The sequence below is a fragment of the Cebus imitator genome, unplaced genomic scaffold (assembly GCF_001604975.1).
Source record: "Cebus imitator isolate Cc_AM_T3 unplaced genomic scaffold, Cebus_imitator-1.0 Scaffold873, whole genome shotgun sequence".
NCBI lineage: Eukaryota > Metazoa > Chordata > Mammalia > Primates > Cebidae > Cebus > Cebus imitator.
In genome coordinates, this window is record NW_016108188.1 from 224,158 (window position 1) to 250,463 (window position 26,306).

The window sequence follows — 26,306 nt, forward strand, 5'->3', positions numbered from 1 at the left end:
ACCATGCCAATGAAACTTTTTCTCCCTGGCCACGGAATTCAACTCAGTCTGAACCAGGGGAGGAATACAAGGATTAAAGGGACCCATTTGCATTGAGAAAGGGGTTCTTTCCCTTGGACCTCCCCATATTGTTGCCTAAATTCTCTTTTCTTCCCCCCCCTTGAGTGGGCTCCCCCTCCCCTGCAGTCTGTTTTTGATAGGGAAGTTAATGGAGGAACGATCACTGCCAGCTGATAACTGCAAATTTGGCAGGGTCCATTTGAGACAAACAGCCCCAGAAATATCTTTTCAGTTCCAAACTTAACTCTAAGTTGCTGGCTGAGGCCCTGGAAAGGAAAAAAAGGTCTGAGGGATCCAAAGATGAACAAAAGGCACAATGTAAATGAGCAGGACCAATTCCTGCCCACGGAACCACCCCCAACCCATGGAAGGAGGCCATGCTCCATGGCATAAATGGGCCCAGGAAATGCGACGGTTGTTGACAGCAGAAGAAAATAGAGGGATAGGTGAGGGAGGTTAATTCCTATTATCTAGGTTTTCCTGGCTACATGGGTGCATACCATGTTGATACCTGTGGCCAGCACCTGCAAAGTTCACCAGAACTCAGGGATACAAAGATGGAAGAGAAAGGGAGGTCAATCACTTTCTCTCTCCATCACATCCTGAGTTTTTACTGAAAGAAGGGAAATGAAAGACATCTCTATTTTCTCTTTCAGAATGGGCAACCAGCTCTCTTCAGCACCCCCAGCTTATACACCTATGGATTGTATCCTGCTTTGATACTCAGAATCTGGAGGAAAAATGCCTCCTAGCCCTCTGCACAAAAGTTTGGCAAAATTTTGAAAGACTGGGTTTGCCGCAGGAAGTGATTATTCATTTTAATACTGTCCATTATTTGGAACTTTTCTGTAGATGTGAGGACAGATGGTCTAAGGCACCATATTGTTGCAGAACTTTTCCTAGTTCAACCAACGATGGGGTCCTTGCCACAGGGCCATGAAAATTTAGGCTCACAATTTGAAGGGTAACGCAGGGTGTTATAGGGTGAAAAGGGGGAAAAAGGGATTCTTTGCAAAGCCAGAGTCCCTGCTTGTGCACTTCCTGCCTCGCAGTTTGAACCCCAGGTTTTACACAGAAAGAGGAGGGCCCAGGATCCTCCATGCTGCAAACTGTACAAACTTCTGTGGCTCTACTCCAGTGAGCCCTCCTCTCAGCGTGCAGGTCTGCTGGAGTTTTGCTAGACAGCCCTTCTCACCTGTCTCATTTCCCCCTCTAAATAAGTACATCTAACTGACATCAGAATTAAAAAGTATGGATAAGATCGAAGACCAGTCTTAACTGCTTCCTGCTGATGGGGGCACTGTTTTGGGAGAAGCAGCAGTCAGAGCTCCCTCAGAGGTATATCTAAGGGTTCCCAGCAGAAATGCTCATCACCCAAAACTCTGATTGTTTTGACCATTTGTAATTTGATGGCCTGAAGTCAAGAGACAAACCAGGTTATTAGAAAACATGAATCAAAATGAAACAAGGGGAGGGGTAAGGGCAGCTGAGAAATCCTAAGGCCTTTTTCCAGTTCACACAGGGAGAGGGAGGCCAAAAGCCCTACTGGTAAGAAAAACTTTATCCTTTTGCCAGCATGTTGGACTTCCAGGTTCCCTTCCCCTGAGCTCAATCCTAAGCCAACCAGTTTAAGGATTGGGAAATTCACTCCAGTTTGGAAGATGCATGGGTAGTGTCCCATAGTAAGAAGACACAATTACCTATCTGTGAAGAGAATCAGGGAGAAAAAATAATGCTGCTGCTTTTTTTCAAAGGAGTCCCAGAGGTTCAGAATGTATTCAAAAGGGGTACAAACTGAAGATGAATGATTACCCCTCTAGAAAGAGGAGAGCAGGCATCTCTGGTTCTCTTCTCTTTTATTCTGAGCAGATACACTAGGTATGTGAAGGAAAGAAGAAAGAGCATCCTCTTTCCCTCTTTCATCCTTGCATCCCTGATTCCTGGTGACCTTGGCAGGTATTGCCATGAATGCCAAAGTGGCTTGCACACATGGAGCAAGGGAGCCTAGGGGGTGGGAATCATCTGCTCTTACCAATGTATGCCCTACTGAGGGACTGTGTTAAGGAAAAAACCTGTCTTCATGAGTCCACAAGGGGCATGGTTTCAAAGGCAAGAACTTCCCAGTGCCATGCCTCCATCCACCTCCCCATCCGGGAACCTAGAGTTCTTTCTCTAACTTTTCTGTGCGTTGGGTAGGTAGAAATTCCAGGGGAGCTTCCTTTGTTCAGAATGCCCACCAAAAGCCCTGAAAGGAGGGGCGCCATTGTGGGCCCAAGCAACCAATCTAGAATCAGTCAAAGATCAATCACTCCAGACAAAGTTTAAAAGAACTCCTCTCATTGGACAAGAACACGAATGGGGTGGGAATAACTTCAAAGTTAAAACCCCATTGCCCATTACCTGTGCAGATTTCTCTCTCTGGGATCCTCTCCCACAACAACTTGGGAGCTGTCTTTCCCTCTCTACCTGTGTGGATATCCCCTGGGGATTCCCCTCCTACAGCAGTGTAGGAGCTTTCTTGTTTTCTCTCTTTCACTCTGTCTCTCTGCCTAATAAATAGCTTTCTGCTAAACTCTTTGGGTCCGATATTTACTTAAATGGTAAGCTCATCATGCCGCCAGGGCCCTTTCCCCCATTCTTGGAGCAAAGAGAGGCCAAGAAACTCAGACACCTCAAATTGGGGAGGAGCTGAGCCCCATCCCATCCAGCAACCCTGTTACACTATCTCCCCTGCTATCAGTAGCCTTGAATTCCCTAAAACTCACTATGCCATGGATATTAGCTTGGCCTTTATCCATGACATGGCAAGCTTGAGCTTGACTTGATCGGCAGGAGTTAGCCATGTTTACCTGCACTGTGCCTTTTTACCTCTGTTGTCATCTGCCTCTGGATCCCTTAAAGTTTTATTTGCTAGGGATTTGACTCAAAACTTGAAATTGAGTTTGGGGAAAAAAAAATGTGTGTAGGGGGAGTTGCACAGACCCCTTATCATAAGCCAAATACTCTGGTAAAGCTGTGGAACCGATTCCTCCTCCAGCAAGAAAGAGAAAAGGATGTCTTGTGACACACCCAGATAACTAGTAGGTATAGTTATGCTTGCTAGGATTTGGGTGCATGGTGCCTGACTTTGACTGGCTCTCAGTTTTGGTTGGCTCCCTTGGTCTTACCTTCCCAAAACAAAACCTCTGAGTGATGGGCATCCTATCACCTGGCAGGTTTTGCAGGATTAAATTGCTCAGAACTAGAATATTGACCCAGATTTCTATATTACCCATCCCTTTCATTATTTATGACTTGAGCTGGATATTGCCAATTGTTTCACAGGAACAAGTAGGGTTAGTCTAAAAATGTAGGCAAAAACTTAAAAAAAACTAAGCTTAGAATTTAATGACAAATGTATAAGTTTTAAAACATAATTTCTCTCTCCAGTTCTCATTTAAAAAAAATCACCATAGACTGAACAATTTGCAAAATAGACTTTAGTTTTATACTTGGCCTAATTATTTGCATAAAGTACAGCAAGAATAACTCTTTCTACAAAGGCCTTTTGGATTGGCTTCGATGGGAGTCTGTTCCACAAGGAACCTCAGATAAAGCCTTTAAAGGCCAACCATGGGTTTGTATCCTCAAATACTTGTGAGTTAGGTGACCCTCTCCTCTTAATGTCCAAAGATATACTTGGAGCTCCTGGACTTGTTAGAAAGTGACATTCTTTACTGATCACAGGTCAGGAATCCTTTATAGGGACTGTGTAAATGAGGGTATAAGACCAGTCTCTCATGGGGCTTTTACTGGCTCTGCAAGTTGAGATTTACTCCTTAAAGAGAAGCATACACTTCCAGTCAAAGTCTTGGTGAAATACCCAGTTTTTCTTATTGCATACTGTTGCAAAAGAAAAAGTGATTCTCATTCTGCTGATGCAAACAACTATATGGCCATAAGAATACTTATAGATAGTTCCCAAATTCTAGAGGAACCAGGCAGAGAGAAAAAAAAAAAAACATGATCTAAATTTTGATGATAGGAGTATGCTCAATTATTAAGGGTTGTAAGTAGTTTCGATTACATGCTATAATGGTAACACCTTTAACTTTTTAAGTAATTTTTAACTTTAAGGTAAAATCTGATAAGTTGCTTTAATTGTGTGCTAAGTGCAGCCAAGGTTTTGCTTTCCAGTATAATTAAGGGTGTTGTTAGTTCCCTACGTCCTCAGGCCTTACCCATTGTGAAGCAGGCAAGTCAAATAGTTCTTAAAACCCATAAATCAGTTTGTAACCTGAAAACACTTAGCAAACTTTGCATCTGAAGTGAATAATTTACTTAACTATTTGCATTTTAAAGACACCTGCCCCTTACCAATAATCTCCAAGGCTGTTTTTCTTTCTCAAAGATTAAAGACATGTGAACTAAAAGATACCACAGCTTTTAGCTTCCCTTAAAGAAATATTTTATCCAAGTGCTTGTCTTTCTTTAGGCCAAATTAATTAGATCTCTTTTCACAGACACTACAAACAACACGCACACAGGCAGAAGAAAAACCAGTCCCCAAAAGATCCTTTTTCACAACCAAAACTTTACAGAGATACAATCAGTGATAGTTGGGGGGCCTGACCTAGTAAAATGTCTTCTAAAAAGAAAACAAAGAAAAAAACCCTAGCTTAAAACTTAACTGCTGATGGAGTGGAGAAGGGGAGGGAAAAATAAACAGTTTAAAAACGCCAAGGAAAGAACCTCTTACTCTTGTGCCTCTGGTTCTTCCACCTGGAGAAAAGCTTAATTACTGTCTGATGGAGGTAAACCCCTTGGCTAGGGAAGGGGAAGGTGCCTGGCAGGAATGGCAGTGGAGGGCCCTCTGGCCATGTGTCCCAGTCCTGGCAGGGAGGAGGGAGTGGCAAGGGGAGAAAAGTGCTGCAGTTCGCTGGTCCATCCAGAAAAAAGAAGGAAAAGGCCATGAAGACAGAGGCTGACATTCCCAACCCCCAGGAGCAATGGGGTTGGGGGTACGGTGTCTCCCCCATGCTCAGAAGTCCCAGGATGAAAAGGCTTAGAAATGACAGTGAGAGGTTTTGAGTCCTCATTTCACTCACCGCTTCTTGAGCCCCTACCGAGAGCCAGCTTTGCTGTAGAGACCCCCACCCAGGCTGCGCTGAAGGAACTGACAGGCAGACACCCAGATAAAACAGCAAACTGGGTTTATGGCGGGGAGCGGGGTTGGGGCGGGCAACAGCCTTCCGAGCTGACAGTATTCCAGGCTGAAGGGCTCCGAGTAGACGCTGACCATTCATTTATTCTCTCTGAACAGGTGATCATTATTAACAAACAGATGTTCTGTATGTTCTAATAACACGAACTATGCCAAGTAGGCAGCTGGTGCCTGCTTACCACTGATCACAGACAAACTAAAAAGCATTCTCCACGAGGGAGCCACGGGGGCAGGGTCTGATATCTTAAATAATTGTTTTGACTGGTGTATGGCGTATGGTGTTTATTCATTGTCCTGCCACTTTGGAATGCCCCAAGTAGCTTTCTATGGGGGGCGGGGTGGCACCGCTAGGTTTTCCTAGCCATAATTCTTCCTAGAAAACAATATATTTTATCATACACTCAGTATTTCTCAATATTCATAAACTTAACATTTCTCAACATCAATATTCATAAACTTAACATTTTCTCAACAAGTCCCCATGTTTCGTGCCAAAAATGTTGCAAGACTATTTCTTAGATCAACTTACGATGTGTTCACTGCCACACAGCTGCAAATGGTGCAATCTTCTGTGGCTTCACCCCAGTGTGCACTCCTCCTCGTGCAAAGGCCAGATGGAATTTTTACCAGGAAGCCCTTCCTACCTGTCTGTCTCAACATGTGCAGGCTTTCTATATCTTCCAAGGCAATCCACACCTTTGCTGGCAGTGTAGGTTTGATCCAGTCCTCCTGTTTACCATCTCAGAGAAGGCTGCAAGGGGCAAGCCCAGGGAATTAAAGAGTCCCAGATTCACCCCCAGCAGAAGCACCAGCTCCCTCCAACCCTGCTCCTCTGAGTCCATCCTGACCTCCCTATCCAGCTTCAGCCTCTCATTTTCCCCCTCCAAGAAATCCTCATTCTAAACCAGCCCCAGTTTCACTCTTGCCCTTGCAACAGGTGCCCAGTGAATTTGGGCCAAGTAAAGTCCAGGTCCCCTTCTCCCTACAAGATTTAAATTAAAGGGGATTCTGGAAAATTTTCAGATGACCCTGATAAATATATAGAGGCTTTCCAGAATTTCACCCAAATATTTGAATTAGACCCTGACGAACACTGAGTAGCAGGCCACTCTGCAAGCAGCAGAGAGATTTGGGGATGAGCTTTGTATCCCATATAGCATCAGGAAAGGGAGTGGACATTATTCAACTGGAAAAGAGGCAGGACCAGTAAATGACCCTAAATGGAATCCCAGTGATGAATTGAGAGACTGGAAGAGGAGACACTTTCAGGTGTGCATAATGGAGGGCTTACGTAGAACTAGGACCAAGCCTCTCAGTTATAGTAAGTTGTCCATGACTGACCAAGGATTTGATAAAAATCCCACTGCCTTTCTGGAAAGGCTAAGAGAGGCCCTGGTAAACACACCTCTCTATCTCCTGACTCAATCGAGAGACAGCTAATCCCAAAGGATAAATTTATTACTCAGGCAGCTCCTGACACCAGGAGGAAGCTACAAACAGGCCCTAGGACCAGATAGTACTTCAGAGAGCCTCCTGAAAGTAGCCACCTCATTTTTTTGTAATAGAAATAAGGAGGCCCAGAAGAGAGAGAGGAAATACAGGAAAGAGACAGAGGCCTTAATGGCCACGAGGAATGCCCACAAACCCCAAATTCCCAGGTTACATCTGTTAACTGCTAAAGATATGGCAAGAAAAGTTCTCTCACTTCTTAAGTTTAGCCACTCTTATACAAGGTCTAATTTCTTTCACCAGGGTGAAACAGCTTGAGGTACAAGGTTGTTGTTAGTATATTCTCGTCTCTAATCTCTGGCACTAAATTCTTTTCTTGTATAATATGCATATTTAATCCATACATATTTAACCTTATAAAACTTCTTTTTTTTTTTTTTTTTCTTTCTCACCTAGAAGCCATCTAACTCCAGTCAGGCAACTGGAGCCTCAGACAATGGTTCCCCTTTGCCAGTAACACTTAGATAGACCTCTGGAAAGAATATGACTGCTGTTCTCCCAAAAACAATGTGCACTGGCAGCAGTAAGTAGCTGATGGTGGTTCTCATCCATATTCTAAGAGCAGTTAGATGTACCTCTTCACAGGGGAAAAATGATATGGGAGAGGGGCAGGGTCCTTGGTGAGGACTCCACCCCGGAGACTGTCTAAAGACCTAAGTGAACGTACTTCCTCCACTCAAAACTTTGCTCTCATTCTCAGGGCCCACATATAATCTGGTTTTTCTAGCACATTAGGGCAAGAACGCAGGATACAGAAAGTCCTCAGTAAGGCAGAGGGTCTAATTAAGCTAATTAACACAAGCTGCCTGCAGATGGCAAAATTGCAAGAGCACACTGTAATACATACTCACTGAGGCTTCAGGAGCTGTAAACACTAAACCCTAGACACTGCTATGGGGTTGGAGCCCAAAAATGATCCCCATGACCTGCTTATCTGTATGCTCCCCCTTAGGGTTTCAGCAGTGGGGCACCAAAGAAGTGAGCCACACCCGTCACATGCCCTGTGAGGGTGGTTAAGAAAATTTTTCTGTTACACAATGACTAGAAAATTGTAAAGCCACAGGTGAAACCCAAATCTATCTGGCACCACAGCTAGAGCTTTTTCTTCCTCACCACCTGAAATTCTACGAAGTTAAGTTGAAATAGGTTTTTTTTTTTTTTTTTTTGAGGCAAGGTCTCACTAGGTCACCAACAACTGAGTGCAGTGGCATGATCTTGGATCACTGAAACTTCTGCTTCCCCGGAGGCAGAAGTGACCCTCCCACCTCTGCCTCCTAAGATGCTGGGATTACAGGCATGCACCACCATGCCTGGCTAATATTTGTATTTTTAGTAGAGACAGGGTTTCACCATGTTGGCCAGGCTGGTCTCAAACTCCTGACCTCAAGTGATCTGGCTTCTTGGACTCCCGAAGGGGTGAGATTACAGGCATGAGCCTTAGCATGCAGCCCAGAGGTATCATTTCTTATGATGAATCATTTTCATTTTCCCTCTAATGTCTTATACTGTGTTTGATTCTATATCTAGCTATTCATCTTCTGCCACAAACCATTAATACCCCAGGAATATTCTGAAAATAAACCAATAAGTAATTGTAGAGCACATTAGAAGTCTAAATACAGCCAAAAAATGACCCCACACACCTATAGAATATATATGATGCTAAAGCTTCTATTATAAGGCAAATCGACTTACACGCACTTTTTCCAACATGGATGGAGCTGGAGTTCGTTATCCTTTGTGTATAAACAAAGGAGCAGAAAACCAAATACCACATGTTCTCACATAAAAGAGGGAGCCAAACATTGGTACACATGGACACAAAGAAGGAAACAGTAGACACTGGGGCTACTTGAAGGTGGAGTTTGGGAGGAGGGTGTAAGGGTAGCAGAGAGAAAGGAGAAAAGACCCAAGTCAGGTAGGCATGTTTTATTAACCCGCCGGGCTGCCCCATAATAGTCAGAGGAGACAGACCCGAGCTTATGCTTACGAAACGAGGGGGGGGTTTTACGGGGTGAGAGGTGCATAAGGGAGTTTCAGGACTAAGACAATCTATCAGCTTCTAATAGGCACAGAGATAGTTTGTTAACATGTGACAGACTTACAATACATCATCCTGTGACTTTTGTGGCGGCAGTTTAAAAATTTAAAGCCAGGATTTTGCAGGTATGTGTCAAACGGAAATTTACAAGTATGGATAACAAACATTTGTTTTTCCTGTCCTCCCCGAAGCTACCTGGATGGCTGCAATCAGGCCTTGCTTAATTGTAGCAGGTCTGACAGCCTTGATGTGGTGCCTAGGTGGGAGTTCAGAAATGCAGTTGCAGAGCAATCAGAGTAGTGGGAAGGGGTCAGCTTGGGTGGAGGGGGATTTCTGAAGCAGCTTGTCCCTAACAGATGGTGAGGATTGAAAAACTACCTATTGGGTACTGTGTTCATTATCTGAGTGATGAAATAATCTGTATACCAAATTCCAATGACACACAATTTACCCATGTAACAAACCTGCACGTGTAACCCCCCGAAACTTAAATAAATGTTGGAAGAAAAAAAATAAAGAATTTGGAAAGGCAAATAAATGGATATATGAGTATAAATTAATAAATTGATAGAACTCTATTGAGCCCTTTCTATGTCCAAATAGCAGTTTCTGGTATTTCTGGTACTGGGTGAGGTAGAATTTGAAAGGCATTTTAAAATCATAAATATATTTAAATTTTAAACTCAAAATGCTTAAACTCAAGTTGTTGAGATAGTAACTCTTCAATGCTGTAACTTTTAGAGGAGGGTCTAGGCTTATGCTAATTACCTCCCTCAATTGTTTTCTCTTCCTGTCAACACTTATTCTAACCAACTTATTTATTCTAAACAGCATCTAATATGAAGAATAAATTCAGCCTTGAACTATGGCAAGAGAAAATTACATCTCTTTCTGTGTCAGTTGTTACAACATTTGTCCTATTATTTTATACTGATCTATCTAATTATCCCCAAATCTGTAAACACTATGAAGGCATAAACTTCAGTGTTAGTGTTCACCATTGGATTCTTACACAATGCAAAAAAGCAGCTGATCAGTAACTAAGTGCTAAATAAATATATGAATGTAATTTTAAACACTGTTTCTTATTTTAATTATGCTTTGTGTGCATATGCTAATGATAAAATAATTTTGTATTATTCTTAAAGGAGAAGCCTATATTTTACATATCTCTGTACTGCTTACATGCTTTTACAGTAATTTTCACATAGTAGATTCTTAACGTATTTTTCCCAATTTTCAAAAAATATTTTTAAAATTTATTTATTTTACTTTAGGTGCATACTCTTATAGTATATCTGGCATTTCTCCCCATGTTATCCCTCCCCACCCCCCATTATCTCTCCCCTACCCCCCCAACTGTCCTCTGTGTGTGATGCTCCTCTCCCTGAGTCCACATGTTTTCATTGTTCAACACCCACCTATGAGTGAGACATACGGTGCTTGGCTTTCTGTTCTTGGGTCAGTTTGCTGAGAATGATGGTTTCCAGATTCATCTAAGTCCCTACAAAGGACACAAACTTATCATTTTTTATGGCTGCGTAGTATTCCATGGTGTATATGTACCACATTTTCTTTGTCCAGTCTATCAGTGATGGGCATTTGTGTTGGTTCCAGGTCTTTGCTATTGTACACAGGGCTGCAATAAACATACGTGTGCATGTGTCTTTATAGTAGAATGATTTATAGTTCTTTGGGTACATACTCAATAGTGGGATTGCTGGGTCAAATGGAATTTCTATTTCTAAATCCTTGAGAAATCGCCACACTGTTTTCCACAATGGTTGAACTAATTTACACTCCCACCAACAGTGTAAGAATGTTCCTATTTCTCCACATCTTCTCCAGCATCTGTTGTCTCCAGATTTTTTAATGATCGCCATTCTAACTGGCGTGAGATGATATCTCAGTGTGGTTTTGATTTGCATTTCTCTAATGACCGGTGACAGTGAGCATTTTTTCATATGTTTGTTGGCCTCATATATGTCCTCTTTTGAAAAGTGTCTGTTCATATCCTTTGCCCACTTTTGAATAGGGTTGTTTGTTTTTTTCTTGTATATTTGTTTTAGTTCTTTGTAGATTCTGGATATTAGCCCTTTGTCAGATGGATAGATTGCAAAAATTTTTTCCCATTCTTTGCTGAAGTTGCTTATCAGTTTGAGAAGATTTGGGCTGAGATAATGGGGTCTTCTAGATATACAATCATGTCACCTGCAAATAGAGACAGTTTGACTTCCTCCTTTCCTAATTGAATACCCTTCATTTCTTTTTCTTGCCTGATTGCTCTGGCTAGAACTTCCAATACTATATTTAATAGTAGTGGTGAGAGAGGGCATCCTTGTCTAGCGCACTTTTTTTTTTTTTTTTTTATGATCAGGGATACTTGCACAGTGAATTTAGGCAGGACTCTTTCTAAATTAGAGAAATAATCAAATAAAAAAGCATATGCATTTGCTGACACATACCTGCTTTCTCAATTAACAACATTTCTTGTGGAGTTTACAATAATATTTCCTAACTAATACAGTTTTAACATAATGAAATGACCAAGTTTCTAAAATTCAGTGCCTAAGGTAATGTCATAGTCCATTTTATGCTACTATAGTGGAATACCATGGACTGGTTAATTGATAATAAACAGAAATTTATTTGACTCACAAAAAAGTATTGTCTTTTCAACAAATGGTTTCTGGACAACTGGTTACCCACATACAAAAAATGAGTTCTAAATATTATTACACAATATATAAAATTTAATTCAAACAGGAGCAAATATTCACATTTAAGAGTTAAACTCTAAAACTCTTTAAAAGACAGGCATAAATCTTCATGACCCTGGATTTGGCAATGCTTTTCAAAATGCAATGCCAAAAGCATAAGTCACCAGGAAAAAAATAGAGAAATTTTATTTCATCAAAATTAAAATATTTTGTGTTTCAAAGGGCATTATCAAAAGTAAAAAGACAACCTACTGAATGGGTAAAGATGTTTACACATCATATATAAGAGTCTAGTATTCAGAGCATATAAAGAACTTTTGGAATTCAATAATGAAAAGACAAAGGATTCAGCATAGAATTTTAAAAGACATTTCTTGAGTTAATTTTTGTATATGGTATAAGGAAGGGGTCCAATTTCTCAAAATGAATTAAAAACTTAAATGTAAAACCTAAAATTATAAATGCCATATAGCTTTTCTTCATATGATTGTTGGCCACACTTATGTCTTCTTTATAAAGACATATGGATGTGTATGTTCACTGCAGCACTATTCATAATAGTAAAGACATGGAATCAACCTAAATGCCCATCAATGATAGACTGGATAAAGAGTATGTAGTACAAATACACCATGGAATACGATGCAGCCACAAAAATGAACAAAATCATGTCCTTTGCAGGGATGTGGATGGAGCTGGAGGCCATTATCCTTAGCAAACTTACAGAGAAACAGAAAACCAAATACTGTATGTTCTCACTTATAAGTGGGAGCTAAACAATGAGAACACATGGACACATAGAGGGGAACAATGCACATTAGGTGGGAGGAAGGAGAGGATCAGAAAAAAATAACTAATGGATACTCAGCTTAATATCTGGATAATTAAATAATTTATACTCCAATAACATAAGTTTACCTATATAACAAACCTCTACTTGTACCCTTAAATTTAAAACAAAAGTTATAAAAGACATTTCTCAAAGCAGATATACAAATGGCCAATATACACATGAAAGAATGCTCATCATTAGTCATCAGATGCATGCAAATTAATCCCACAGTGGGATGCCACTTCACACCCACTAGGATTGTCTGTCGAAAAAACTGACAATAACAAATGATGGCAAGAATGTGGAGAAATTAAAACCACATACTTTTTTAACAAAAAATTTATTATTACACTTTAAGTTGTGAGATATATGGGCAGATGTGCAGGTTTGTTACATAGGGATACATGTGCCATGGTGGTTTGCTGCACCCATCAGCCCATCATCTACATTATGTATTTCTCCTAATGCTATCCCTTCCCTAGCCCACCACCCCTTGACACACCCTGGCATATAATCTTCCCCTCCCTGTCTCCCTGTGTTCTCATTGTTTGACTCCCACTTATGAATGAGAACATGCCGTGTTTGGTTTTCTGTTCCTATGTTAGTTTGCTGATAATGATGGTTTCCAGCTACATCTATGTCCCTGCAAAGGACATGAAGTCATCCTTTTTTATGGCTACATGGTATTCCATGGTGTATATGTGCCCCATTTTCTTTCTCCAGTCTATCATTAATGGGCATTTGGCTTGGTTCCAAGTCTTTGCTATTGTGAACAGTGCTGCAGTAAACATACATGTGCATGTTTCTTTATAATAAAATGATTTATAATCCTTTGGGTATATACCCAATAATGAGATTGCTGGATCAAATGGTATTTCTGGTTCTAGATACCTGAGGAATTGCCACACTATCTTCCACAATGGCTGAAATAATTTACACTCCTACCAACAGTGTAAAAGCATTCCTGTTTATCCACATCCTATTGTTTCCTGACTTTTTAATGATCACCATTCTAACTGGTATGAGATGGTATCTGATTGTGGTTTTGATTTGCATTTCTCTAATGACCAGTGATGATGAGCTTTTTTTTCATATGTTTGTTGGCCGCATAAATGTCTTCTTTTGAGAAGTGTCTGTTCATATCCTTCACCTACTTTTTGATGGGATTGTTTGTTCTTTCCTTGTAAATTAGTTTAGGCTCCTGATAGATTCTGGATATTAGCCCTTTGTCAGATGGATAGATTGCAAAAATTTTCTCCTATTTTGTAGGTTGTCTGTTAACTCTAATGGTACACTTACATTTTCAATTATCTTGGGTATATATCTTGGAGAGAAATTGCTGGGTCACATGGTAACTCTGTTTAAAGTTTGAGGAGCTGCCAGACTCTTTTTCAAAGTATCTACACCTTTTTTCATTTACACAAGAAACCCATACTTTGCTTGTGTAAATGTAAAAAGGTGTAGATATTTTGAAAGAGAGCCTGGCAGGTCCTCAAATTTTAAACAGAGTTACCTTGTGACTCAGCAATCTCTTTCCTAGTTATATATCCAAGATAATTAAAAAAGTAAGTCTACACAAAAAGGCATACACAAATGTCCCTAGCAGCAATATTCATAATAGCCAAAAGGTAGAATCAAGCCAAATGTCATCAGCTGATAAATGTATAGGCAAAATATATCTACATAATTAAATATTATTAAGCCACAAAAAGGAATGAAGTACTGACTTGTGCTAAAACATAGATGAACCTTTAAAACATTATGCTATGTGAAAGAAGCCAAAGATAAAAAGCCAAATGTTATACGATTACTTTTTTATGACAGGAATGGGCAAATTTAACAGAGACAGAAAGTGGATTTGTGGTTACCAGGGCTGAGAAAAAGAAAGATTGGGTAGTAACACTGGGAATAGGGTTCCTTTTGGGGTGGTAAAAATATTTTGAGATTTGAAAGTGGTCATGGTTGTGAACATGCTAAAAAACACTAAGTTGTATACTTTAAAATGATGCATTTTATAGTATGCAAATAAGATCTCATTTATAGAAGGATTAGACTGGCGGAAATGGGGAATATGTACACGTTCAGTAAGTTTGATCATTCTGGGGCTGATGTAGCAAAGACCTAGAGTATTCCTAGATAGGAGGTTACAGTCAGTTACAAAATGTAAAAATGCAGGAATCAGTGGATAAACAGAAATTGGGAAAAAGTTGTATAAAATCAGAGAATTTACATCTAACTGCACACCCATTAACCAAAGTAGAGAATACTAGGGTTTTGAAACTCTGGATTGACTGAAGTTTTGATTACTCTGAAGTTCGGAGGAATCTAGACTTTCAAAAGTTCAGAGCCTAGGCCTTTTAATGAAATGTTCTTGCCCCTGCATATTGATATTATCTATCAAAAAAGGCTCATCAGAAATTGATATATTAATGATACAATATTCATGAAGCTTCCCCCTGGATAAATTATGTTACAAAATTCAATGTATTTTCTTTAACACAAGTGATTCTGTGATCAGAAAATGGCTTATGTGCTTCAGCAAAGTCGTGCTCCAACAGTCAAATCGAATGGATGAGATTGCAGTGATTGTGTGGTATTTAGCACTGTGTTGTCTTCTGGTTTGGCTCATAGTTGTAGCAGTGCTATTTAAAGGAATCAAGTCTCCTCCCAACGTAATTTGAAAAACGCGTTAAATAGTGATATACCAGCTTTCCAATTTCATTGTAGTTCAGTGTCAAGCATTATCAAAGCAGTTTTCTTTCTATAATGGAAGCATTCAAATGTATGAAAAGCTTCCTAAGTAGTCATCTTAAGCTGTAAGTAAATATATAGGATCTCTGTTTTGCTAAATACAAAACAAACAAACAAAATAATAACTACCACTAGAGTTGTACAATTACTCAAAAATTAGACTCTTTTAGCTGATACAGCATCCTGAGGCTTGAAAGAATATTATAAAATTTTCTATCCTACCATATAAAGAAGTATTTTGAATGGAATAATATATTGCAATGTTTGGTTTGAAAAGTCTAGATCCTTGTTCTATAGAGTAATAGTATCAGGAATCCCCAAGTTGGAGAGAGAGAAGTGTGTGTGTGTGTGTGTGTGTGTGTGTGTGTGTGTGTATACACATACATTATGTATTCATTGTCTTAAAGATTGCTAAAATGGACACAGGGAAAGGGCCTCTTTTGAAAAACATAGTGTTATATTTTTCCACTTAATTGTTCACTTTTATAAACTTTCAGGGAGAATAATGGTTAATTAAGAACAACGTAAAATTTTCTCTGTGAACAATTGCACAATACCTAGAAAAAACATGTCTGTGTTTTTTAACTGGTCAATGGAAATGTCCTTAAAGGTGGAGGACAGGAATAACTGGGGATCTTGTCTTTGTATTCTTAGTACAATATCCAGCACATTAAGTTAATGTTAAGTTGTAATGAGACATGCTGTTACATAACAAAAATACTGTGATATCACAAATCCAGTTAAACTTTCTAAAATGTTTTAGTTGCACATTTTTTAAATCCTTGGTTTCCTTTTGATGTTAATATTGGAAGAGTCCATTAAAGGCCATTTATCCAGGCAATTAATTTTTATTGGTCTCTGAATGACTTTTTAACGTTGTCTCCTTGGGTGTATTATAAAACATAGGACATCTATGGATCAAAGAAAACATCCATATTAAGGCAAAGCTGGTCTCAAAGGCAATCTGCTCATCGAAAACCAGGTGTTATCTAGTACAGAAGCAGTGCACTTGCGTGTGTGCTATCAAACTCTGTTAATGGTAGCTGTAAGGATAACAGTAACAAGTGTCCAGTATTCACTTCAATATGCTTTTCTGGGATTTGGATATCTTCTAGAAAATATTTTCCTTCATCTTGAAGGCTGAATATATATTAACCATTGCAGGGTTTATAATCATTTGCCTCCTCATCTCAGTGCAGTAATTTACTGAGAGAAGACATTCAGTCTCCTCAGACACGTATAAGGATATATTTAGGAAAGTATTGCGTTTAGATCCCATGTTATCACTGCTGATGTATTATTTATTTACAACCTAAACCTAGGAAATGCTGATTAACACATCAAAGTGCTTTTTAAATGGATCATTTGAGAGTGGTGAGAACACAAATAAGAAATTATGCTAACTTTGGTATATCATCAGACCCTATGAAATCCCAGTACTTTATTTAAATGATGTCAACTTCCTAATAATTTTACTTGTATACAATTATATATCATGATTTTTAAAATAACTTTTAATTTTTGGTTACTTTTCTTGGTAGGTGGTATATTTTACAGCTCTTTTCCCCTATGTGGTCCTACTGATCTTGTTAGTACGAGGTGCAACTCTGGAGGGTGCTTCAAAAGGCATTTCATACTATATTGGAGCACAGTCAAATTTCACAAAACTTAGGGAAGCTGAGGTGAGTCTTAACTTGGATTTCAGATTATCTGAGTAGGTAAATCTTAAAAGCAAATGCCAAAAGTCTTTGGTTCCATATGAATATCGTAATGTAGTAGCTTCCATTAAAAAATACAGCTAAACTTACTAGTTTCGATCCACTAGGATGTCTGATTTAGCTAATATTTAACATGCCATTAATGCTCTTTTATTGATAGTGAGATAATTTTTAGAAATAGAATTTTTTTTTTTTTTTGAGACAAAGTTTCTCTCTGTTGCCTAGGGTGGAGTGCAGTGGCATGATCTCAGTTCACTGCAGCTTCTGCCTTCCAGATACAACAATTCTCCCACCTCAGCCTCCCAAGTAGCTGGAATTACAGGCTCACCACCATGCCTGGATAATTTTTGTATTTTTAGTAGAGACGGGGTTTCATCATGTTGGCCAGGCTGGTCCCGAACTCTTGACCTCAGGTTATCCACCCTCCTCAGTCTCTCAAAGTGCTGGGATTACAGGCCGAGCTACTGCCCTAGGCCAGAAATAGAATTTTAAAAGTCATTTTTTATTCATGTAAATGAATTCTATTTGACCAACAAAATTTTGGACTTACTAATCTGAAAAATAATATTTCATTCAAAAATACCTGCAAGTTGATGACTAGGACTATGTGATTTATCGGATAAACTCATAGTAGCTTTAGAGATTACTGTTGAAAGGTTAGTGGTTTAGTATACATTTTAATTTTCCTCAAAATTTAATATCCCCAAAGTTTGTCATATTTTTCCTAGTGAATTGTAAAGTTAAAACATAAATATGACATGGATTAAGCATTCCATCGCCAAAATCATTTTAGATCTACAGAATTTTATTATTATAGTCTTGTAGCTTAATATACTTTGATGTGTCCATAGGCCATCTTAATATGTTTCTTCATTTATCTTGACCCTCAATCTTTGTATCCCTGTTGGTTAATCTCTTCCCCATTTGAAGACCATTTTGGATGGTGAATAAAAAATAAAATGGAAGTTGGGATTCATCACCTTTTCTATGTTTGGTTATTGAACAAGATAAAATATGTTAATGCACTTGGAAATAGTAAACTTTTTAATAAATATGAACTAATGTACAATTGTTTCAGTTATTTCTGTTATATTAAACTATCTTGTTATAGTTGCAACATTTTCCCTAAGAAGCAGATTCACCATTTTCTTTAAAACTCATGATTTTGAGCATAGTTGGAAAGCACGTTTGATATTCCTTTAGTGGATTTTAAAAGCCAAGATATATGGGTTTTTTACTTCCTTGAAATCATTCTGAAAAATTTATATGATACTTTTATATTGGACTGTTTCACTGTCTCTAATACCTTTAAAAAATCAGAGTGAAACCTAAAGCTCCTTGTGAAACATACAATTTAATCTTCTCACCCCTCTACTCTCCAACACAGCACAACAGAACTTCTTTTTTGGGTTTGTTGGCATTGAGAATTGTTTCTTTTAGATTTTTTTTATTCCTCACCATCTGTACTCTAAACCGCTTCTCTGATGTCATGGTAGTTTTTTTTTTTACAAACTGTCTCACTAGTGTGTTAGCTGGATTTGCTGTTTTTTCTATATTGGGCCAAATGGTTCATATATCTAGAAAGGAATTTTCTCAAGTTGTAAAATCAGGTATATCATACCATGTATTATCAACTTTCATTAATTCAATGTATCTCACTTATGAAACTCTAATATAGTTGACAGAAATTTACTTAAAACAGTTATAATTTAGAGTATTGCATTTTCTTTTTCATTTTGTCTTTGCATTAGGGTTCTCTAGAGGGACAGAACTAATAGTATATGTATGTGTGTGTGTGTGTATAAAGTATAAAAAAGTATATATACACACATATATATGTGTATATATGTGTGTGTGTATGTGTGTGTGTGTATATATATATATATGTATATACAGGGGAGTTTCTTAAGTATTAACTTACATGATCACAAGGTCCCACAATAGACTGTCTGCAAGTTTGGGGTGCAAGGAGAGCCAGTCCAAGTTTCAAAACTAAAAGAGTCCGATGTTTGAGGGCAGGAAACATCCAACACAAGGGAAAGATGTAGGCTGGGAGGCTAGGCTAGTCTCACCTTTTCACGTTTTTCTGTCTGCTTTACATTCACTGACAGCTGATTAGATTGTGCCCATAAGATGAAGGGTGGGTCTGCCTTCCAAAGCCCACTGACTCAAATGTTAATCTCCTTTGGCAACACCCTCAGACATACCCAGGATCAATACTTTACATCCTTCAAATCTGTCAAGTTGACACTCAGTGTTAACCATCATAGTTTTATATAATTTGGTTGCTTTAATTTAATAATATAATAATTCTTAGATTATCCATGTAAACAGGAGCATATTAGGAAAACATTGCTTACGAAAATAGAATGTTCTCCCAGATTTTGTTTAGTCCTTAATATAAACCACTTACTGTACAACCAGAAGGTTCAGGCATCATGCTAGGCACTTCCCATGCATTATAAGAGAAAGACAATGTATATACAAATTCTTTATATACAGTTACAGTATTGAGTCTGAATATTTAAAACACATGAACATCATAAAGGTAAGAGAGTCAAGTGACTTTGAGTGTACAGCTTTAAAGAAATCTTAGTGAACTCCCTAACTTTAAAGCACAAATTAACCAAATCAAATGTTTTTAAAAAGGAAAGTGAAATAGTTCGTAAATAATTTGTGTCATGGATTGTGTTGCCAAATAAGATGACATTTTTCTAATATCTTATTTTTTAAATGTTTAAATACATGGACATTCTTGGTAACTAATTTAACATATCATACATTTTTTGTACGTTTTGATTTGGCATTCATTGCCTATCCAGAAGCTCTAGTCAAACTACCAGGAGGTCCGTTTTGGATTTTTTTTCAAGCTTTTAAATTTGGGTCTCGATTCTCAGTTGGTAATATTGTCAGTGTTACCATTTCCGTCTTATATTTCATTTGTGTTTCCTCTACCTGAAAACAGGCTTTTATGACCCATATTGTCCTCCTAGCTGTTAATTTTGGAATGACCTTTCTGAAAGATGTTTTAACTTAAATTTAAACACAGAAAAGTACTTGACACTCAAAAGGAATACACATTAATATTTTATCATATTTGTTTCAGATATTTTAAAAAATAAACTGTTAAAGGTGAATTTGAAGTCCTCTGTCTTATCTCCCTTATACAGTTCACATTTTTCTCTAGAAGCAACTGTTACCATGGATTGTGTATGTTATTCTGTCCATGTTTATATCCATTTTACATGTATTCATAAATAAATATTTTTAAGATTTCACATAAATGTGAAGTTTCATAGCATACGTATTACTCTGAAAGTTGTTTTTCCATTAACTATGAATCCAGTTGATACATAGGCATGTAGATCAAATTAAATAACAATCTCTTTGTTACCATAATAATGGGTATTAGAATTATTTTATTTAAAAAAAACAAATTATACACATTGCTGCAATGATCATACTTGCACATAGTTCTGTGGACATATAGGAATTTACCTAGGTTACATGACTAGAGAAATTCTGAAAAACAATTTCATCCTACCCCTCTCTCACATAAAACATTTTCATAGTTAACTCTGTTTATAGGATAAAACCCAGAGTTTTCTGATTGACTTTTAAAGTCCTTGAAAATCACAAACATCTTTTCTGATATTTTCATTCACACATCTTTCTACTCTTGGCCAGTTCCCTATTTCATGGACATATTTATTTCTAAACCTAAAATTCTTTCTGTCTCCATACTGCTGATTCAAATATTTACCTTATTTAAAAGTCCTATTAGAATCCTTCCTTTTAGACTAATTCAGCTCACAGGGGACTGTTACCTTACGATTGCTATCAGTGAAAAATCATATAAAGCCGACTAAAAACAACAAATAGAACTGCATTTGATTTTCATCAGAACAAGTGGTGACTGTCAAAAGAAATAACCCTATGGGTTTTTAAAAGCAAGGAGCAGGGCTCAGAGTCTCTTCTCAACATGTATTTGTAAATTTGATTAAGGTACATTGAATTATGTGATTAACAATATTGGCAAATAAGTTGACATATAACATGTCATTTCTACCCCTCTGAAGAAACGATCACAACAACGATTCAAGACTTATTTCCCAAAGTGATGAAGAAAATGAGGGTTTCCATAACTTTGGGCTGCTGCTTTGTTTCTTTTCTCCTTGGTCTCATCTGTGAGACTCCGGTATACTACAACATTTTTTTTCATAGACAAATTGTTAGTTGGAACATACTTTATAACCTAACTAAATAAACCAAGGCTTAAGAGGATGCTTAGTGACAAGTCCATGCATGACTTAGATCAAAGTTTTCTGGGTTTTGGCCCAGTTTTCTTGATTATTGCTTTTATAGTAAGTCTACTTTGCAGATGATGAGGCCCAATAATGAACAGTTATCTCAGTTACAAAAAGATTACAGACTTTAAACACATGCTACATTTCTTGGCAACCACTACAGAACATACAGACGTTGCATATCATTCTGATAATCAACTATTCTAAGTGCTTTTTTTTTTCCAGTGACTCACTATAGATTGAAAGATTTTTGATACATTTAAAGCCATATTTGGGTTTACTTCTGAAACATTCCTTTACACATTTTAGCGGAAGTGAAACTAAGGAACATATGTCAAGATCAAATTAATAGATTCAATTTGAATACCTCATTAATCAAAAATATCAAATTAGAAGTAATCAATATATTTTTGGTAGGCTAGAATTTACTGGGTTCATCTGATTGACCACTGCTGTGCTGGATGGGACATTTTAATTGCAGCTATACTGGAGCTAGTAGGAATCATCTGAATTTATGGTAAATAGTAACTATAAAATTATTTTCAAGTTTTACTAAGACAGTTTAGTTTGATTCGTTTTCATTATGATTACCGAATTACAGTATTCATTTTTATACTATTATAATAGTAAAATAAAATACACTGGACAAAAATATGTTATGAAGAAAAGGTAATTACAAGTGTATGATTCATTGTTGTGATACAGAAAAATGTTTAGACACAGAAATATAATAGATGCCACAATGGTTACTGGAAGAAAATATTGGCAAGCACTCAATGTACTCTTTATTTTCTTTAGGAGGGAACAGATTCATTGAGGATATAGAAATGATGATTGGAGCAAAGAGGTGGATATTCTGGCTATGGTGGAGAGCTTGCTGGTTTGTTATTACGCCTATCCTTTTGATTGTAAGTAATAATATACCATGAACTTGGTATCAATAATATATATATTCTAAAATAAACAGTAATTCACACTGAAGGCAAAGTAACTTTTAAAATGAATGATTTTCAAGTTTTGTAGTATTTATGGCTGATATCTCCAAGTTGCCTAAATTAAAATGCCTTTGCAGTATTATTTTGAGACCATCAGTTTAAACATTTACCATTTGAGAAAATAAACAGGTTTATGTAGACATAAAAGTTATCAATAATTTAAAATTTATCAATAGAATAAATGAAAATAAAATATGAATTCACCCATTCCCTAAAAAAAAAAATATGTTGAGCCACCAATAATGTTCCTAACCTCTCTGCCAGGCACAGAAAAAAACAAAGATGCATAAGACCCAGATCCTCCCTTCAAGGAATTCAGTTTAAATATACTTTGTGCTGAGAAACAACAGTCATATTTTAACCCATATTTTATCTCTTAATGAGGAAGGTATTTGGCATCTGAAAGTAGGAAATGAAACTTACCTGTGTCAGTAAGGGCAATGGTTTATATTAATAAAATCAACAATTATTACTATTTAGTAGCTGAGGTAGAGCAAAAGTTGTTTTACTCCAGAGACATAAATATCAACTTAAAATCTTCAAATAACATTTCAGGACAGTAGATGGCTGAGCACCAAAATAAACACTACACTGGATGGAGAGTGATTATGGACTAGAAATAATGGTTGTGAGATGGGGTAGTGTCAAAGCTTCATAGATGTATTTTGGTTCTCCTTGCCTTCATGCATCAAAGGTTTTCCTAGAAAAAGCTATTAAGTAATTTTACCCAGGATTTCCTTCAAATCTAAAGTGTCACATTTGTTTGTAGAGAGGATTACATTTTTTAACATTATGAAATCAATTTCAAAAAGTGAGCAGTTTGAAACTAGATAATGCTGAATTAAAATATTTGGATACTCTATATTTTTGCTAAATGATTTTGAAAATGCCACTAAATATTTTCATTTGACAAGTCTCCATAATAAAATTTTCCCCCTTTGTCAACTTAGAAGGTCTAGCTGGACCTCTTAACAAGCTAATACTCAATGATTACATAGGTTTGACGCCTGAATTTAATTTAAATGCAAAAATGTTACATTAAAATGATTTACATTGCAATCTATTTTCTATAAAGTCATGTGTATGACTCCCCCATCCCTTATCCATTCTCTTGTAGTTATGTACATTTATAGTAATTATAAAATACATTTAAATTTCTGAATTAAATTAATGGAGGTAAGTCATTTAATTTTTGATATGGTTTGGCTCTCTGTCCCCTCCCAAATCTCATCTTAAACTGTACTCCCATAATTCCCATGTGTTGTGGGAGAGACCTGGTAGTAAATAATTTGAATCATGGGGGCGGTTTCCCCCATACCATTCTTATGGTAGTGAATACGTCTCATGAGATATTATGATTTTATCATCTTCCTCCTTTTCTCTTGCCGCTGTCATGTAAGAAGTGCCTTTCACCTCCCACCATGATTCTGAGGCCTCCACAGCCATGTGGAACTGTAAGTCCAATTAAACCTCATTTTCATATTAGTCTCATGTATGTCCTTATCCACAGTGTGAAAATGGACTAATACACTAAATTGATACCAGTCGACCCACTCTGGTATCAATTTCAGCATTGCTGAAACGATACCTGAAAATGTGGACATGACTTTAGATCTGGGTATCAGGCAGTGATTGGAACAGTTTGGAAGGCTCAGAAGAAGACAGGAAAATGTGGGAAAGTTTGAAACCTCCTAGAGAATTGTTGAATGGCTTTGACAAAAATGCTGTCAGTAATATAAATAATAAGGTTCAGGATGAGGTGGTCTCAGGTGTAGATGAGGACCTTTTTGGGAACTGGAGCAAAGGTGGCTCTTGTTATGTTTTAGCAAAGAGAATGGTAGCATTTTGTCTCTGCCCTAGAGATTTGTTGAACTTTGAACTTGAGAGAGATAATTTAGGGTACCTGGCAGAAGAAACTTCTAAGCAGCAAAGTATTCAAAAAGTGATTTGGGTACTGTTAAAAAGCATTCCATTTTAAAATAGAAACAGCAAAAAAATTCAGAAAATTTGCAGCCTGATGATGCAGTAGAAAATAAAAACCCATTTCAACCTGGCTGCAGAAATTTGCATAAGTAACAAGGATGCTAATGTTAATCCACAAGAAAATGGGGAAAATGTCTATAAGGCATGTCATAGGTCTTCATGGCAGCCCCTCCCACCACAGACCTGGAAGCCTAAGGCAAAACAAAAACTGGTTTCATGGGCTGGGCCCAGGCTCCCCGTGTTATGTGCAGCTTGGGAGTTGGTGCCCTGTGTCCCACCTGCTCTAGCCATTGCTAAAAGGGGTCAACATATACTTCAGCCCATGGTTTCAGAGGTCCAAGCCCCAAACCTTGGCAGCTTCCACACGGTGTTGAGCTTGCAGGTGCAGAGAAGTTAAGAATTGAGTTTTGAGAACCTCCACCTACGTTTCAGGAGAAGCATGGAAATGCCTGCATGGCCAGGCAAATGTTTGCTGCAAGGTCAGAGCCCTCATGGAGAACCTCCGCTAGGGCAATATGGAAGGGGAATGTGGTGTTGGAGCCTCCATACGGAGTCCTTACTGGGGCACCACCTAGTGGAACTGTGAGAAGAGGGCCACAGTACTCCAGACCCCAGAATGGTAGATCCACCAACAGCTTGCGCTGTGCCTGAAAAAGCCACAAACTCTCAACACCAGCCAGTGAAAGCAGCCAGGAAGGGGGCTATATACTGCAAAGCCACAGGGGCGGAGCTGCCCAAGACTATGGGAACCTACCTCTTGCATCACCATGACCTGGAGGTGAGACATGGGGTCAAAGGAGATCATTCTGAAGCTTTAGAATTTGACTGCCCCATTGGATTTTGGACTTACCTGGGCCCTGTATCCCCGTTTGGCCAATTTCTCCCATTTGGAATGGCTGTGTTTACACAGAATCTGTACCTCCATTGTATCTAGGAAGTAATTTTGATTTTACAGGCTCATAGGCGAAGGGACCTGCCTTGTCTCAGATGAGGGTTTGGACTGTGGTCTTTTGAGTTAATGCTCAAATGAGTTAAGACTTTGGCGGACTGTTGGGAAGGCATGATTAGTTTTGAAATGTGAGGACGTGAGATTTGGAGGGGACACGGGAGGAATGATATTGCTTGGCTCTTTGACCCCACCCAAATCTCATCTTGAATTGTACTCCTATAATTCCCATATGTGGGAGGGACCCAGTAGGAGACAGTTTGAATCATGGATGCAGTTTCCCACATACTGTTCTTGTGGTAGTGAATAAGTCTCATGAGATCTGATGGTTTTATCAGGGGTTTCTGTATTTGCATGTTCCTCATTTTCTCTTGCCACTGCCATGTAAGAAGTGCCTTTCACGTCCTGCCATGATTCTGAGGCCTCCACAGCCTTATGGAACTGTAAGTCCAATTAAGCCTCTTTACTTCCCAGTCTCAGATATGTCTTTACCAGAAGCACGAAAACGGATTAAAATAATTTTAAAATTAAACTTATAGATCTATATATAAGGATTCTTACAATCTATTGTTTTCTCATTGATTTTAGTAAAACAAAACAGCTAAATTTAAGGAAACTCCTAGATAATTTTTGGGTTTTATTTAGTTTTGCTTTACCAATTTCTAAATAGTTTTAATATTTCAACATTTCTAGTAGGTCTATTTTAACTTGGCCTTAAAGTGTTTTGAACTTTAAGATTCAGATTTTACTGTATTACCTAAACATATATTGAGGTTTTTTCTTTTTCCCTCTGTAAGAGGCTGAAAGTGAAATGTGCTTTGGTAAATACACACCATTAGTGTGTGAAATGCATGTGCATATTTGATGTGCTAAAAGGGGAGCTTCATGCAGTGGGAAAGAATAGAAGCAGTTCCTAAGCAAGGAGAAAAGCATGGCCATTAAAACATACTTCACATTCTCATTGTATTAATCTATATGCTGGTTAGCTTATGGCATAGAATAAAATCATGCTATTATAAATCAAAGAGAAAAACTCAATAACAGGATATTTCAGATATTATTTTGCTTTCAATCTGATATAGGGTCTAGTATTTTATTGAAATACGTGTTGAACAAGTATTTGGATTTACAAATATATGCTGGTATTAATTTTGGAAAAATGTATTCAATGTAAAAATAAAATTTATTTATTTAAGTTCTTTTCATATTGTTTATCTTCTGGCTTGTTACCTGATTATCTC

The 26,306-nt window shown here is 37.8% G+C and overlaps 1 long non-coding RNA gene across 1 annotated transcript; it reads left to right on the plus strand.

Annotated features, from left to right (window-relative positions):
• Window positions 1-20,918: 20,918 nt before the first annotated feature.
• Window positions 20,919-22,047, plus strand: LOC108298039. Its single transcript, XR_001822421.2, has 3 exons — window positions 20,919-21,032; window positions 21,559-21,658; window positions 21,940-22,047. It is a non-coding gene; the product is annotated as an uncharacterized LOC108298039 (long non-coding RNA).
• The last annotated feature ends 4,259 nt before the right edge of the window (window positions 22,048-26,306 follow it).